Genomic DNA, 18,126 nt, shown 5'->3' with positions numbered 1-18,126 from the left:
TTATACTGCAGCACCACTGGACTGAACTTATACGGCAGTACCCCTGGACTTATACAGCAGTACCACTGGACTTATACGGCAGCAACACTAGACTTAGATGGCAGAACAACTGCACTGAACTTATACGGCAGCACTCCTGGACTGGACTTATATGGCAACAGCCCTGGACTTATATGGCAGTACCCTGGACTTATATGGCAGCACCACTAGACTGGACTTATATGGCAGTACCCTTGGACTTATATGGCAGTACCCCTGGACTTATATGGCAGCACCCCTGGACTTATATGGCAGCACCCCTGGACTTATACGGCAGCACCCCTGGACTTATACGGCAGCACCCCTAGACTTATACGCCAGTACCCCTGGACTTATACGGCACCACCCCTGGACTGAACTTATACTGCAGCACCACTGGACTGAACGTATATGGCAGTACCCCTAGACTTATACAGCAGTACCCCTGGACTTATACGGCAGCAACACTAGACTGACATGGCAGAACAACTGGACTGAACTTATACGGCAGCACTCCTGGACTGGACTTATACGGCAACACCCCTGGACTGGACTTATATGGCAGTACCCTGGACTTATATGGCAGTACCCTTGGACTTATATGGCAGTACCCCTGGACTTATATGGCAGCACCACTAGACTGGGCTTATATGGCAGTACCCCTGGACTTATATGGCAGTATTACAGGACTTGGCTTATATGGCAGTACCACTGGACTTATATGGCAGTACCCCTGGACTTATATGGCAGTACCCCTGGACTTATATGGCAGTACCATTAGACTTATATGGCAGTACCATTAGACTTATATGGCAGTACCATTAGACTTATATGGCAGTACCATTAGACTTATACGGCAGCACCCCTGGACTTATACGGCAGCACCATTAGACTTATACGGCAGCACCATTAGACTTATACGGCAGCACCATTAGACTTATACGGCAGCACCCCTGGACTTATACGGCAGCACCCCTGGACTTATACGGCAGCACCCCTGGACTTATACGGCAGCACCCCTGGACTTATACGGCAGCGCCACCGGACAAAACTTATATGGCATCACCATTGGACTGAACTGGACTTATACGGCAGTGCCCCATGACTTATAAGGCAGTACCCCTGGACTGGATTATACAGCAGCACCACTGGACTTATATGGCAGTACCCCTGGACTTATACGGCAGAACAACTGGCCTGAACTTATACGGCAGCACTCCTGGACTGGACTTATATGGCAACACCCCTGGAATGGACTTATATGGCAATACCCTGGACTTATATGGCAGCACCAGTAGACTGGACTTATATGGCAGTACCCCTGGACTTATATGGCAGTACCCCTGGACTTATATGGCAGCACCACTAGACTGGGCTTATATGGCTGTACCCCTGGACTTATATGGCAGTACTACTGGACTGGACTTATACGGCAGTACCCCTGGACTTATACAGCAGCACCCCTGGACTTGTACCATTAGACTTATACGGCAGTACCCCTGGACTTATACAGCAGCACCCCTGGACTTACACGGCAGCACCCCTGGACTTACACGGCAGCACCCCTGGACTTGTACCATTAGACTTATACGGCAGTACCCCTGGACTTATACGGCAGCACCCCTGGACTTATACGGCAGCGCCACTGGACTAAACTTATACAGCAGCACCACTGGACTGAACTGGACTTATACAGCAGTACCCCTGGACTTTTAAGACAGTACCCCTGTACTTACAAGGCACCACCACCGGACTGAACTTATACTACAGCACCACTGGACTGAACTTATATGGCAGCACCACTGGACTGGATTTTTAAGGCATTACCCCTGGACTTCTACAGCAGTACCCCTAGACTTATATGGCAGCACCACTGGACTGGACTTATATGTCAGTACCATAGGCGTGCGCAGGGGGGGTGCCTGGTGCGCACAGGCACCCCCTAATGTCCGTCAATCCGATCTCACATGCCTGATGCAGCGATCGTTGAGCAGGCTGATTACTGTCCCCTCTGCGTTGCACCCTGTCAGGACTGCATTACTGACTTGACACCTGGGTTAATCAAGGGTGCCACTGCCACTGGCTTTCAAACTCCCGGCTCCACCTCAATGTACAAAAACAGCGTGATGTGATGTGATGACATCATGCTGCTCGCACGCCCACCCATCACACGCCCACCTCACTCCTTCTATTCTATGCCAATGCCAGCCACTGATGAGGAAGACAAATTCAATACTGGCAGGCGGTCGGCAGCAGCATTGACACAACGCGTTTTTGTAGCAGTAACTAGTCTGCGACTGTCAGTGTCAGTGAGTGACTGCAGCTTGCAGGGGAAAGAGAGGGTGAGCCAGACCAGGCTGAGGAGAAGCAGTGTAACTGCAGTGAGTGCAGCTTGGTGCACACCACAACATCTGACAATGCATCTGCATTATTAGGATTGGTACAAGGGTGGATATTTTATATTACGTTGACAGTCAATAGATGGTGCTAGACATGCCCAAAAGGCGGTGCTAGACACACCCCTCCAAGAGTGCACCCCCTAATAAAATGTGCTGCGCACGCCTATGGTCTGTACCCTATGACTTATACGGCAGTACCCCATGACTTATACAGCAGCAAAACTAGACTTATATGGCAGAACAACTGGACTGAACTTATACAGCAGCACCCCTGGACTGGACTTATACAGCAGTACCCCTGGACTGGATTTATATGGCAGTACCCCTGGACTTATATGGCAGTACCCCTGGACTTATACAGCAGCACCACTGGACTGGAATTATATGGCAGTACCCCTGGAATTATATGGCAGTACCCCATGCTTTATATGGCAGCACCACTGAATTGGATTTTTACGGCAGCACCACTGGACTGGAATTATATGGCAGTACCCCTGGACTTATATGGCAGCACCACTAGACTGGACTTATTCAACAGCAACACTGGACTGGACTTATATGGCATTACCCCAGGACATATATGGCAGTACCCCTGGACTTATATGGCAGCACCACTGTACTGGACTTATATGGCAGTATCCGTGGACTTTTATGGCAGTACTACTGGACAGGACTTATATGGCAGTACCATTAGAATTATATGGCAGTACCCCTGGACTTATACGGCAGTACCCCAGGACTTATACGACAGTACCCCTGGACTTATACGACAGCGCCACTGGACTTATATGGCAGCGCCACTGGACTTATTCGGCAGCGCCACTGGACTAAACTTATATGGCAGAACCACTGGACTGGACTTATACAGCTGTACCCCTGAACTTATACGGCAGTACCATTGGACTTATATGGCAGCACCCCTGAAATGGACTTATACAGCAGTACCCCTGCACCTATACCGCACCACCACTGGACTGGACTTATACGACAGCACCACTGGACTGGACTTATATGACAGCACCACTGGACTGGACTTATACGGCAGTACCCCTTGACTTATATGGCAGCACCACTGTACTGAACTTATACTGCAGCACCCCTGGTATTATATGGCAGTAGCACTGGACTTATATGGCAGTACCCCTGGACTGGACTTATACTGCAGCACCACTGAACTTATATGGCAGTATTCCAGGACTTATATGGCAGTACCCCTGGACTGAACTTATACTGCAGCACCCCTGGACTTATATGGCAGTAGCACTGTACTTATATGGCAGTACCCCTGGACTGGACTTATACTGCAGCACCCCTAGACTTATATGGCAGTACCATTAGACTTATACAGCAGTACCCCTGGACTTATGGCAGCACAGGACACCATCACTGGACTTTTGCAACACAAGATAGCACCACTGTACTGGACTTATACCGCAGTACCCCTGGCTTGATTTATATGGCAGTACCCCATGACTTATATGGAAGTACCCCTGGACTTATACGGCAGCACCACTGGACTGGAATTATATGGCAGTACCCCTGGAATTATATGGCAGTACCCCATGACTTATATGGCAGCACCACTGGATTGGATTTATATGGCAGCATCACTGGACTGGACTTATACGGCAGCAACACTGGACTTATATGGCAGTACCCCTGGACTTATATGGCAGCACCACTAGACTAGACTTATACAGCAGCAACAGTGGACTGGACTTATACAGCATTACCCTTGGACTTATATGGCAGAACCACTGGACTGGACTTATGCAGCAGTACCCCTGTACTTATACGGCAGCACCCCTGGACTGGACTCATAGCAGTACCCCTGGACCTATACGGCAGCACCACTGGACTGGACTTATACGGCAGCACCACTGGACTTATGGCAGCACAGGACAACACCACTGAACTTTTGCAACACAAGACAGCACCACCGGACTGGACTTATACAGCAGCACTGGACTTATGGCAGCACAAGACACCACCACTGGATTTATGGCAGCACAGGACACTACCACTGGACTGATACAGCACAAGACTGCACCACTGGACTGGACTTATACAGGAGCACTGGACTTATGGCAGCACAGGACACCACCACTGTGACTGGACTGATGCAGCACAAGACACCACCACTGGACTGATGCAGCAAAAGACAGCACTGGAATGATACAAAAGAGCAGGTCTTTACCCCAGGCCACTTTCTCGCACAGACACTGAGGAGACATGTCCTCTCGTACACTCTCCAGGACTGGAGTGAAAATAGCGGTGACGCGCGGCTCCTTATATGGAATCCAAAACCTGCGAGAATCTGACAGCAGGTTGATGACGTTTTGCCTCGTTCTGGTTTCTGGCGGAAAAACCTGAGCTGGACTCAGATCCAGGCTCGGGACATGATGTTTGGTTGGGATCGGTTCTCAGGGAACCGAACCCGCTCATCCCTAAATTAAACATATGCAAGAATGAGTATATTTGCTTATTCATTCTTCAAGCAGCAGATTGTACATATCAACAGTGTCAGCATCACACAGAAAACTGACACAGTCCTGAGAAACCTAAGGATAATGCCGTTGCAGCATAAGTCACTCTGCATAATTTTAATGATAAAAATGGTCCGTAAGGGTCTGCACAATGGGGGTAATTCAGACCTGATGGCTCTCTAGCATTTTTTGCAGCACTGTGATCATGTCAGAACTGCACATGCGCATGCACCGCAATGTGCAGATGCGTCACATGGGTACAAAACGAATCGTTGCTTGCGATGGGTTTTACAAAGAATCCATTTGCACAGCCGATAGCAAGGAGATTGACAGGAAGAAGGCGTTCATGGGTGGCAGCTGACCATTTTCAGGGAGTGGTTGGAAAAATGCAGGCATGTCCAAGCATTTGCAGGGTGGGTGTCTGATGCAGTAGCGGATCTTGCCACGGGCAAGCAGGACTTTTGCCCGGGGCGCCGCCTTCCGGAGGGCGCCGCACCATGGCAAGATCCGCTACTGCTGTGCCCTCCGCTGCCCGCTGTGTCCCCCGGCTGTGTCCCCCTGTGGAGAGGACCTTTGCTGTGAGGTGCGCGATGATGTCATCGCGCACCGCACAGCAAAGGTCCTCTACACGAAGGGAACTAGATGCTACGCGTCTAGTTTCCCTTCGTGGAGAGGACCTTTGCTGTGCTGTGTGCGATGACGTCATCGCGCACCGCTCAGCATTTCAGCTGCGCTACTACTGTACAGGGGGCGTAACTGACCACGCCCCCTGTATGAAGCCACGCCTCTATGTCCTGCCCGGGGTGCAAAAAGGGCTCAAACCGGCCCTGGTCTGATGTCAGTTCTGGCCCCGGACAGGCTGAAGTGATCACAGCGGCTGAGTAAGTTCAGAGCAACTCAGAAACTGCACAAAGTTTTTTTTTGTACCGCTCGGCTGCACATGCGATCGCACACTTGCACAGCTGAAATACACTCCCCGGTGGGCGGCGACTATGTGAACGCTGGACTGCAAAAAAACACAAGCGAGCAATCATGTCTGAATTCCCCCCTATATCAATATCGCTCAGAAAACCTGTCATGCACATTTAATGAACCCTGAATGATCCAAATAAATAAAGGATAATAATACGTTTGCTGTGATTCTGTATTTACTGTATACTGCTACTTTCAATGCATTTAAAAACACATCTTCCTTCAACTGTAACGTCAATTTTACACATACACACCACTAGTATAACAAAACAATCCATATTACTGTTGGCTACACTACTTCAAAGCACAGATTACTCATTTGTTTGAGGCTCTAATAATTCCATGGCACCCTCAGAAATAAATGAGTAGCCAAAGGGAATCTGCACCTTCCATTTTGTCACATATTTGTAAATGTAGCTGCCCTTGGCATATGAAACCAATACCAAACAGAATATAAGGAATTAGATCACAGGGAAAACCATGGTCTTTGTAGAATAGTCATCAAGTAAAACAAATATGTATTCAATTAACCACACTCGGTTTCTCTCCAACAAAAGGAAGTCTTTGGGGGGTATTCAATTGTTTGAAAAGTCAGTTGCGTGTCTGTTTTTTCCTATCTAATAGACAGGAAAAAACAGACACCCAATAGAGCCATACCATGGGTATACTTAAAAATATTATAGTATGCCAAAACTCATCCTGGCTCTGTTTATCTTTTAAACATATGAGGAAGCTGATAGCGAGATACCAAAGTTATCAGTGTCACTATCTGTGTCCCACAAGTAAAGCCCCGTACACACGGGGAAGATGTGTGCTGAGTGATCTAGCAAAGACCTCTTAGCCCCCTGCTAAGCACTCCCCCCGCTAAGCACTCAGACCTTATCCCCCCGCTAACCACTTAGTGTGATGTGTGCTGAGCGAGAGGGGGGGACGGGGGCGCTCATTTCACCCAGTGGTGAAGTAAGCGACCTGACTAGTCGGACTAGGTAGGTCCTTCCCTGGCATACGCGCGCGCGCCGTGTAAAGGGCATGCGGACACTGCAAATGAGTGTGTGTTGCGAGTCAGGGGAAATGGACTCATGGCACGCCACCATAATATTTAGCAACGGGGCACGTCTGGTGGCGGAGACAGATGGGGACAAACCAGAGAGACGGGAGCTGTGCTGAGCGCAGCCTTCCCGGCTCTCTGTGGACCGGACTGGCCCATGAGCCCATCGGCCCTTCTGGCATTTGCCTGAAGTGCCAGATGGGCAGTCCGGACCTGGGTGGCAGGGACTGGACAGAGGGGACAGGGACAGAATGCAAGAGTTGGCAGAGAGAGATGACAGAGCCAGCAGCGCAGAGGTGACAGGGACAGAACAGGGGTGACAGTGACAGAAGAGAGGGGAGACAGAGCCAGCACAGAGGTGACAGGGATGGGACAGGAAAGAGGGGAGACAGGGACAGCACAGAGGTGACAGAGACAGGACAGAGGGGACAGGGTCAGAACAAAAGGGTCAGCTAAGAGCAGGGACAGGACAGGAATGACAGGAGAGATGGGAGGCTGGGCCAGCACAGCGGTGGCAGGGATATGACAGGACATGGTGACATGGACAGGACAGGCATGATCAGTGCTGTAATAACCAGACATCTTAGTGCTGTGTGCAAGAAACAGCATCGCCCCGCCCCCCCACTATACAAAATGGCCCAGTGCCAAAAATATAGGTGTGTGACTTCACAGGGAAGGTGTATGGCCACAAAATAATACCAATTCATTATATGCTGTACAGAAGTCTCCATTATTCAAATTACGCCGCACAGTAGCACCACTTACACACATTGCATCAGGTACTTTTACACATTACGCCAGGTAGAGCCCCTGTCACACATTACGCAAGGTAGAGTCCCCTTTTACACAGTACAGCAGGTAGAGTCCCCTTTTACACAGTACGTTTTTTTACACATTAGGCAGGCAGAGTCCCCCTTTTAAACATTGCGGCAGCAGAGTCCCCCTTTTTACACATTAGGCAGCAGAGCCCCCTGTTTACACATTACGGCAGCAGAGTCTCCCTTTTTACACATTAGGCAGGCTGAGTCCCCCTTTTTACACATTAGGCAGCAGAGTCCCCCTTTTTACAAATTACAGCTGCAGAGTCTCCCTTTTTACACATTAGGCAGGCAGAGTCTCCCTTTTTTAAAAGTGTGGATTTTAAAAATCTATGTGTATATAAAAACACACACACACACACACACACACACATACAAACACACACATATACAAACACATAATATGTAAATATATATACTCGTAATAGGAAAAGGTAATATGAGGATGGGAGGTGTCCTGGGAAACATCACAGCTAGAAAAAAATATTTTACCCCCACCACCGTGTGTCACAGGCCAAGAGCACCACAAGGGGCAATCCTGTGTGATGGGGGGAGGAGTAATGAGGACTTTTACTGCAGGTACCGCAGAAGAACGCCGGATACAGTCGGACACCAGGGGGGAGTGGCTATACACTGGGGCTCCTCTCTGGATGTGCTCCAGCCGCTGCCCGCTGTATGGGGATGCTGCCGGCGTCACCTTGGGCTCTCACATATTCCTCGGCTGCCCTGTCCCTCCCTAATAAAATCCTCATTACCCCTCCCCCCATCACACAGGATTGCCCCTTGTGGTGCTCTTGACCTGTGACACACAGTGGTGGGGGTTATGGTCCCCGGAAGAGCCCTGTTCCTAATAATTATTTTTTTCTAGCTGTGATATTACCCCGGACACCTCTCATCCCCAAATTACCTTTTCCTATTACGACTCGAGTATATATATTTACATATTATGTGTTTGTATATGTGTGTTTTTATATACACATACATTTTTTAAATCCACACTCTGCTTTAAAACAAGACACAAGACAGGGTGATGCCATCCCTGTCTTGTACAGAGACCATAAGGACCGGACCAAGTGGTGCATACAACGGAGGGTGTTGCATGTGCAGTTGGTGCGCTCATTTAACTCACTAGTCACCGCTCTGGAGCTGTACTGCTGCCTCTTACTTGTTTCCTGTCTCCCGGATGACTCCTTGTTCTCCCCGCAGTGCAGCGGTGTACTCTACATCGTCAGCGCTGCCTGCTCTCCTCTCTATTGCAGACAGCGCTGTCCTGTGCCCGCTGCCTCTCCCTCCGCACCAGTATCCCGGCTGATTCTCCATCGCCAACGCTGCCTGCTCTACTCTCCACAGCAGACAGTGCTGTCCTGTAGCCGCTGCCGCTCCCTTCAGTGTCCTGGCTGACCCCGAAGCACTGCGGGTGATTCTCCATTGCTAGCTCTGCTTGGTGTCATCTCCACAGCAGAGTAGTAGACTGCAATGGAGTAGTCACACAAGCAGGGGGTAAATTTACTAAGATGGGAGTTCTATTTGAGAAGGAATGTTGCCCATAGCAACCAATCAGATTCCAGGTATTATCTTCTAAAAGGTGCTAGATAAATAAGAAGTAGAATCTGATTGGTTGCTATGGGCAACATCCCATCTTAAAAAGAACTCCCATCTTAGTAAATATACCCCCAGGACGGCCAAACGGGGACTCGGCGCAAGATGTGCTCCCTCCGTAAGTGCGCTGTGTGCAAGGCACACTCTGCACACACCTAGTTATGGCCCTGGGCGCGATAGGCCAGCACAGACGTGACAGGGACAGGACAGGGGTGAGAGGAGAGAGGGGAGACAGGGCCAGCACAGAGGTGACTTGGATGGGACAGGACAGGGGTGACAGAGACATGAGAGTGGGGAGACAGGTTCAGGACAGGGGAGACAGTGACGGGAGAGATGGGAGGCAGAGCCAGCATAGAGGTGGCAGGAATGGGATGGGAACAGGACATGGATCAGAAGGACAGGAGAGAGGGGAGTCAGGCTTAGTAAAAAGACCCTGGGGTTTATTTACGAATATTCGTGTTTGTGCCGATTTGTAGGGAGTTTGGGCTCGAATTTTATCGGACGTATTTTACTGCAACTTTTTGAATCCATCTACGGTAATTTACTAAGCTGCTGAGTTTTCTATTTTCGTATTTTCCGATGTCGATGTGATTCGTATTGTCGGGCAGTGTTTTACCTGAGTGATTAGTAAAACACTGCCAGACATAACATAATGAAGTCCGTCCGGATCAGTGAGATCCGTGCAGGGCTTCATTGTGTACATTATGATGAGAAGTGTTTAAATAGTTAAAAATCAAAGAAAAAAAATTGTGTGGGGTCCCCCCTCCTAAGCATAACCATCCTCGGGCTCTTTGAGCCGGCCCTGGTTGTAAAAATACAGGGGGGGAAATTGTGTGTGGTCCCCCCATATTTATAGAACCAGCATGGGGCTCTGCATCTGGTCCTGGTTCAAAAAATATGGGGGACAAAAGATGTAGGCGTCCCCCATATTTTTTAAACCAGCTTCAGACTCTACTAGCCAGAGAGATAATGCCACAGCCGGGGGACACTTTTACATAGGTCCCGCCCAACTAGTCACCCCTGGCCGGGGTTCCCTGGAGGAGTGGGGACCCCTGAAATCAAGGTGTGTCCCCCCCCCCCCCCTCCAGCCACCCAAGGGCCAGGAATGAAGCCCGAGGCTGCCCCCCCCCCCCATCCGTGGGCGGTGGATGGGAGGCTGATAGCCTTTGTTTTAAAAAAGAATATTTTTTTTTGTGGTAGATCTACAAGTCCCAGCAAGCCTCCGCCGCAAGCTGGTACTTTGAGAACCACAGGAACCAGCATGCGGGGAAATAACGGGCCCGCTGGTACCTGTAGTTCTACCACAAAAAATACCCCCCAAAAAACACAACACCCACACCGTGAAAGTAAAGCTTTATTTTACATACATGCACACTTACACACTCACAAACTTACCTATTGTCCCACGTAGCCCCTCGGTCCCCTTGTCAAGTACAATCCACGGGGGTACCTGTCACAAGAGTGACCCCAATTAACTTTGCGGTTAACTGCAGACCGCAAAGTTCCCATCATTGGGTAGAATGGAGGAGCGCTCTCCTCCATTCTAGCTAGTGTGCTGCTCCTGTTTGGCTGTGCGCTCCAAACCTGTCAATCAGGAGAGCGCCATTACGTGGCGCTCCCTGATTGGCTGGCGAGACCTTCAGTGACAGAAGTCACGGGGGGTCCCGGCATTCAGGGAAAGGGGTTCCATGTGTAAACATGGAACCCCTTTAGTTGCGTGGATCGGGAATCCGTTTTTTTTTTTTTATTCAAGTCCGTGAATTACGTTGGATAAGAAGAGGACAGATCTACACAGGATTGATTGTAAGTATAATTTTTATTTGACAGGTACCCCGTGGATTCTACTTGACAAGGGGACCGAGGGGCTACATGGGACAATAGGTAAGTATGTGAGTGTGTAAGTGTGCATGTATGTAAAATAAAGCTTTACTTTCACGGTGTGTGTGTGTTGTGTTTTTTGGGGGGTATTTTTTTGTGGTAGAACTACAGGTACCAGCGGGCCCGTTATTTCCCTGCATGCTGGTACTTGTGGTTCTCCAAGTACCAGCTTGCGGGGTAGGCTTGCTGGGACTTGTAGTTCTACCACAAAAAAAAATATTATTTTTTAAACACAAAGGCTATCAGCCTCCCAACCACCGCCCACGGATGGGGGGGGGGGGGGGAGCCTCTGGTTTTATTCCTGGCCCTTGGGTGGCTGGAGGGGGGGACACCTTGATTTAAGGGGTCCCCACTCCTTCAGGGAACCCCAGCCAGGGGTGACCAGTTGGGGGGGTAATGACACGGCCGCAGGGTCCTATGTAAAAGTGTCCCCCGCCTGTGGCTCTCTGGCTAGTGAAGCCCGGTGCTGGTTTAAAAAATATGGGGGACCCCTACATCTTTTGTCCCCCGTATTTTTTGAACCAGGACCGGATGCAGAGCCCGGTGCTGGTTCTATAAATATGGGGGGACCCTACGCAATTTTTCCCCTGTATTTTTACAACCAGGGCCGGCTCAAAGAGCCCGAGGCTGGTTATGCTTAGGAGGGGGGACCCCACGCAATTTTTATTTTTTATTTTTAAGGAAAACAGACCCTTTCCCACAGATAAGCATGCACGGATCTCACTGATTCGTGCATGACTATACAAACACGCCAGGAAAAAGCAAGTCTATTTTTTTGCTGCTTTTTTTTATGATTTGCCAAGAAATACGACCACAATTGAACATTCACTGACAAACACCAAAATACGAATGAATAGTAAATCACTGTGTTGTATGAACAAACAGCCGCATTTAACCGATGGTCTATTCATTCGTATTTCTGCCCTCTGCCGTGAAAACCATTACGAATAGCCCCCACACTGCCGAGATTTGTGCTTAGTAAATTCCCGTGTTGACACTTTGAAAAAAAAAAAAACTCGGACAAAATCGGGACTTTAGTAAATAAACCCCCCTGTGAGCGGTGACAGTTGCGGGTGTTCTGTGCAGTTACTTGAAACACTGGGGGTAATTCAGACCTGATCGTAGCAGCAAATTTGTTAGCAGTTGGGCAAAACCATGGGGGTCATTCTGAGTTCATCGCTAGCTGCCGTTGTTCGCAGTGCAGCGATCAGGCTAAAAATCAGCATTTTTGCGCATGCGTAAACACCGCAATGCGCATGTGTGACGTATGGCTACAAAGCCCGTTGTGGTTGTGCACAGGTTCTAGCGAAGTTTTCAGTCGCACTGATGGCCGCAAGAAGATTGACAGGAAGGGGGTGTTTCTGGGTGTCATCTGACCGTTTTCAGGGAGTGTTTGCAAAAACGCAGGCGTGGCTGGGCGTTCGCTGGGCGGGTGTCTGACGTCAAATCCGGATACGAATAGGCTGAAGTGATTGCAAGCGCTGAGTAGGTTCAGAGCTACTCAGAAACTGCACAAACTGTTTTTGCAGAGCTCGGTTGCACATGTGTTCGCACTTCTACTAAGCGGCATAGCGTTTGCATGGCTGCTATATCTAGCCAGCGAGTGATCAACTTGAAATGAGGGCCCATGTGCACTGCAGGTGGGGCAGATATAACATGTGCAGAGAGAGTTAGATTTGGGTGGGTTCTTTTGTTTCTGTGCAGGGTAAATACTGGCTGCTTTATTTTTACACTGCAATTTAGATTTCAATTTGAACACACCCCACCCAAATATAACTCTCTCTGCACATTATATCTGTCCCCCCTGCAGTGCACATGGACCCTCATTCCGAGTTGTTCGCTCTGTAAATTTTTTCGCATCGCAGCGATTTTCCGCTTACTGCGCATGCGCAATGTCCGCAGTGCGACTGCGCCAAGTAAATTTGCTATGCAGTTAGGAATTTTACTCACGGTTTTTTCTTCGTTCTCAGTGGCAAACGCAGGATTTGCATGGGGGGGTTTTCCAGAACTGGGCGGAGCCAATCACGGGGGTGGGGACTGAGGTGACCCAGTATATGCTGGGTCCGTAAAACTAGTGTGCCTGTGTGTGTGTGTGTGTGTGTGTGTATATATATATATATATATATATATATCTACACACACATATATATATATGAAACGAAATAGAGGAGATGGCGCCAAGGGAGTTATATCAACGCCCTACCTAAAAACGGACCCTTACAGTACTCTCCGGATAAATTACGTCAGATAACAAATACTAACATAAAAATGTATTAAAACAACATATAAACCCGACACAAATGTTCATAAGTATACAGAGTTGATACATTTACATTTGTCGCACAATTTGAACAATCAGTTTGTAGTGATGGAGGAAAAAGCGTAGATATATCACTACGATTTCCTCCTTCTCCTTATTGTAGATTCGGAGGTAACATCAGATAATAGATAGATAAATAACCCAACGCGTTTCGTCTTGTTCCAAGACTTCATCAGGGGTAAAATCTACAATTGTAGAATAATAAGTCAAAACAAATACATAGCAATAAGCATCTTACACTCACATATAACATGACATATTGGTATCAAAAGAACATGACATAGCAACATGAGGAGGAAAACAGAATAAATAACATGAAGAAAGAGGAAAAAAGAGAACCAAAAAGCACAGGTTGTGAAAAACATACCTCTTCATTTCAGAACATATTGTCAGCACATAAAAGGTCATTCAAAGATGTATGAACAACGTTTCAATATTTCAATGGGACTTGATTGATACAGCGAGGACCATACCTAATTAAAAAACGTTTAATAACCTTTATTAATTAAAGGACACTTTTTGTTCAATTAGGCAGAGATTGGGATTAATCCAAGGGAACGGCACATACCTCATATATCATCAGCTTGAGTCTGACATTCAGATATTCGAATATGGGGAAGATTCATATGTGTATAGAATCTAACTGGTTCGCAAGCATAAGGAACCTAATAAATTGATTAATTGGGTATTAATTATAAGAACACCTACGAGTTCATAAATAGACCCCTATCTTATTTTGACACCCATAATTATAAAAATTCTGGTATCAATTAATGTCTGATCACTAATGAACAGATCTCATGACTAACCCGTGTGGTTTCTATATATGATACAGAACAAAGCCACAGAATTGGCTATAACAAACTCCAATGTTACCACTATACAACGATCCTCTACTAAATGATCTGATTATAACCAGCCATTTATTCATATTTGGAAAACCCAGGACTAATTGTATTAACCATCAGTATAGTGAACCCACATGATATGTTTATTAGGGAAACCCATCCTTTATGGACGGTATCACTGATCTATGATCGAATAATTCAAAGAAATTACTCAAAGTGCTACCCACAGGGGGTGTAGTTCATTAGTGCCAATCATTAAAGAAATCTCTATAATATAGCACATACCTCGTCGGTCAGCAGCTTGAACCTGACACTCAGAGACTCAGGAGTGAAGGCAATTCAAATGGGTATGTCTAACCAATTTAGAACACGTGGTAGACCTGGTAAATTAATTGGGTTGATATCAATTAGACCATCTATTAAAGTACCAGTATGGTACAAAGAGTTCCCACCCCATGGAGAAACAAATACTCCTTTCACTTAGTAAGGGGAAGATCTATTAACTATAAAAATTATATAAGTGAGTGTATAACTCATATAACTTAGTTTCATATTCATGAATAAATCTGTCATATTTATATAGTGAATATATATAATTAGTGCATATCATATACTCTTTAAAAAATTACATTTATAAATGATTAGTGGTTAACCAGTCAATAAAATACATATAGTTGGTACAAAGTGTATACTAATAAATGGGACCACTTTCAAAGTTGATAATATACTATTGTAAAATCAAAAACAAAACCTTACCCTCCAGTGGTGCAGTGCTGACAGCCAAGTCTCTGTATAATGAGGCATTGGACCTGATAACCACCCTTTATAAAGGGAAAAGTGATTACATCACTTCCCTTGCATTGTGATTGGTGCTCTATATATATGTGCTCCATTTACTATATTAGAATGGAGATTACTTAACCAAAAGTGCATAGATTTATAATTTTCAAATAATCAAACTAAGTGTATTAACGGTATTATTATGAGAATAACTCCTTAGGAGGAAATACCTAATTGATTAATATTACCCATAATGCTTTTCACTGTCTCTCTGGTTACTATTTAGGGAAACCAAACCTGGCTAAATGCCAGGAATGATGTTGGACACACCCCATCTCATTTAACTCAGTTTCATGTCCTACATATTAGACTGATCCCCTGTGGGTAATTCCCCTTGATCGTATTGCATGACGCTGGAGCTATAATAAATAAATAAATAAAAATAAAAAAAGAAAATAAATAAATAAAAGTAAAATTAAAATAAAAATAAAAATGGAAATAAAAATAAAAATAAAAATAAAAAAAACAAAAAATAAATAAATAAATAAAAAAATAAATAATAATAATAAAAATAAAAATAAATAATAATAATAATAAAAAAAATTATAAAAAAATAAATAAATAAATAAATAAATAAAATAAAAAAAATAAAAAATAAATAAATAATAAAAAAAATTAATAAAAAATAAATAAATAAATAATATATAAAATATAACAATAAAAATAATATATATATATATATATATATATATATATATATATATATAGAAATAAACATAAACCTAAAAATAAGAATATTGATGAAAAAATGATAAATAATAAAGGAAGAAATAAATAAATATAATAAAAGTAAAAATAAGTTATAAACAGATATGTCTGATCTTTATATAAATAAATTAAGTCCTTTATGGTTAAACATGTACATGAGTGTATATATACTGGAAACGTGATGTATGTATGAAAAAAATTAATGAGATAAAGAGTTATCAACTTGAAAATGGCCCCACTTGTACACGTCTGTATGTCAAGTGGTAAAATTTAATAACCAATGATAAATACACCGGGGAAATCTTATGATTTTTAAAGATCTGACATTCAATTCCTCTACGTGCACATGATATATAATGAAACTACGTTACATTAGTATGAAAATTCAGTACTGGCCATTAACTACTCTGACAATATCTCCATCTCTACACACTAGATACACTTTATCTACATCAAAGGAATGCTATCATATCGATATTCTCATTCAACCCTTTCGGTATAAGAGTATTTAAAGTATAAATCCAGAAAGATTCCCTTCGAGCAAGCTGGAGGTCCCTATCTCCTCCCCTCTTATCTTCGGGTACATGTTCCTCCACATTAAATGTTAAGCCCTGAATTTCGGACCTATGTTTTTCCTGGAAGTGCCTGGGGAGGCTATGATTCTGGACCTTATTCTTGATGTTTCGTAAGTGTTCCTGTATTCTAATTTTGAGACACCTCTTTGTTTTACCAATATAAGAGAGTTTGCAACTGCAATCTATCTTATAGATGACGTAATTGGTATTGCACGTAACAATGGACTTTAGTCTAAAAACCCTTTTAGTCTCATCTTTCCAGCAGAAACTCTTTTTGTCGATGAAGCGGCAACAATTGCACTTATTGCAGGGAAACAGCCCTGCTCTCTTCATGAGTGGGTGTTGGCTGGAATTATCATCTTTTTTCCGATGTTCTGTCTGTAATTGACTGGGAGCAAGGATACTTTTAAGGTTCTTAGATCTCCTAAAGACAATACTTGGTCTACTGGGTAGATGAGGCCCTAAAACTGGATCTTTAAGTAAAAGGTGCCAGTGTTTATTCATAATACATTTGATAGTTCTGTTTTCTTGATTGAACTGTGTTACAAATGGTCTCTCTCCCCGGTGTCCATCCTGTATACGATCTCTCGTCATAAAGAGGCTGTTCCTGTCAATTTCGGAAGCACGGGCTTGGTCTATTCGTAGAGTCTTTTCACTGTAACCCCTATCTATGAACTGAAGAACTAATGATGATGACTGTTCCCAATATGCATCCATACTGCTGCAGTTTTTCCTAATCCGTATAAATTGGGAATATGGTACTGCGGTTTTCCACCGGGAAAGGTGGCAGCTGTCGGAAGGAATGAAACTATTGGCATCAGTTTTCTTGAAAAAGGTTTTAGTACTTAAAGAGCCATCTTCTTCAATTTTCAAAAGAACATCCAGGTAGTCAATGGCTACAGGGTGTTGTTTGTAAGTAAACTTGAGGTTATAATGATTAATTTGAATGTCAGATATAAAACTCGTCAGGGTTTCAACCTCACCGTCCCAGATGAAGATCAAGTCGTCGATGTATCGTTTGTAGAATTTGATGTTAGTACATCTAAAATCTCCATCCACATACAGAATTTCATTTTCCCAACAGTCCATATAGATGTTTGCATATGAAGGGGCGAACTTGGTACCCATCGCCGTACCCTGTTTCTGTAGATAGTATTTTTCTTGAAATTCAAAATAATTATGGTTAAGGACAAACCTAATACTATCCACAAGGAAATCTCTCTCTTCTCTGCTGACATTATGGTCTAAAATCAGGATCTTACTCACTGCTTCACATCCTTTATCGTGGGGGATGGATGTATAAAGTGCCTGTACATCCACCGTGACCCACCGGTATGTGGATTGCCATTGGAGGTCCCTGAGTGAATTCAGTAGACCGGTGGAGTCTTTCAAGTAGGACAGTTGTTTTTTTACATATGGTTGGAGTTTTAAATCCAGATAATGTGACAAACAGGATGTCAAGGAATCAACCCCTGCCACTATAGGTCTTCCTGGGGGAGGGATCGTGCCCTTGTGCACTTTAGGCAGATGGTAAAAAACTGGAATCCTCGGTTTCTTATTGTACAGATATTCGAATTCTTCCTTACACAGGATACCTCTGTTTTTAGCGGCATGTAG

The 18,126-nt window shown here is 45.1% G+C and overlaps 1 long non-coding RNA gene across 1 annotated transcript; it reads right to left on the bottom strand.

The window, feature by feature from the left end:
* Positions 1 to 13,801: 13,801 nt before the first annotated feature.
* On the bottom strand, positions 13,802 to 14,757 carry LOC135001180 (uncharacterized). Its single transcript, XR_010202763.1, has 3 exons — positions 14,672 to 14,757; positions 14,107 to 14,203; positions 13,802 to 14,011 (listed from the first exon to the last, which is right to left on the bottom strand). It is a non-coding gene; the product is annotated as an uncharacterized LOC135001180 (long non-coding RNA).
* Positions 14,758 to 18,126: the final 3,369 nt, after the last annotated feature.

Source organism: Pseudophryne corroboree, chromosome 1 (assembly GCF_028390025.1).
Source record: "Pseudophryne corroboree isolate aPseCor3 chromosome 1, aPseCor3.hap2, whole genome shotgun sequence".
Lineage (NCBI taxonomy): Eukaryota > Metazoa > Chordata > Amphibia > Anura > Myobatrachidae > Pseudophryne > Pseudophryne corroboree.
The sequence above is the reverse complement of the archived record's forward strand: the minus strand, read 5'-3'. Positions and strand labels throughout refer to the sequence as shown.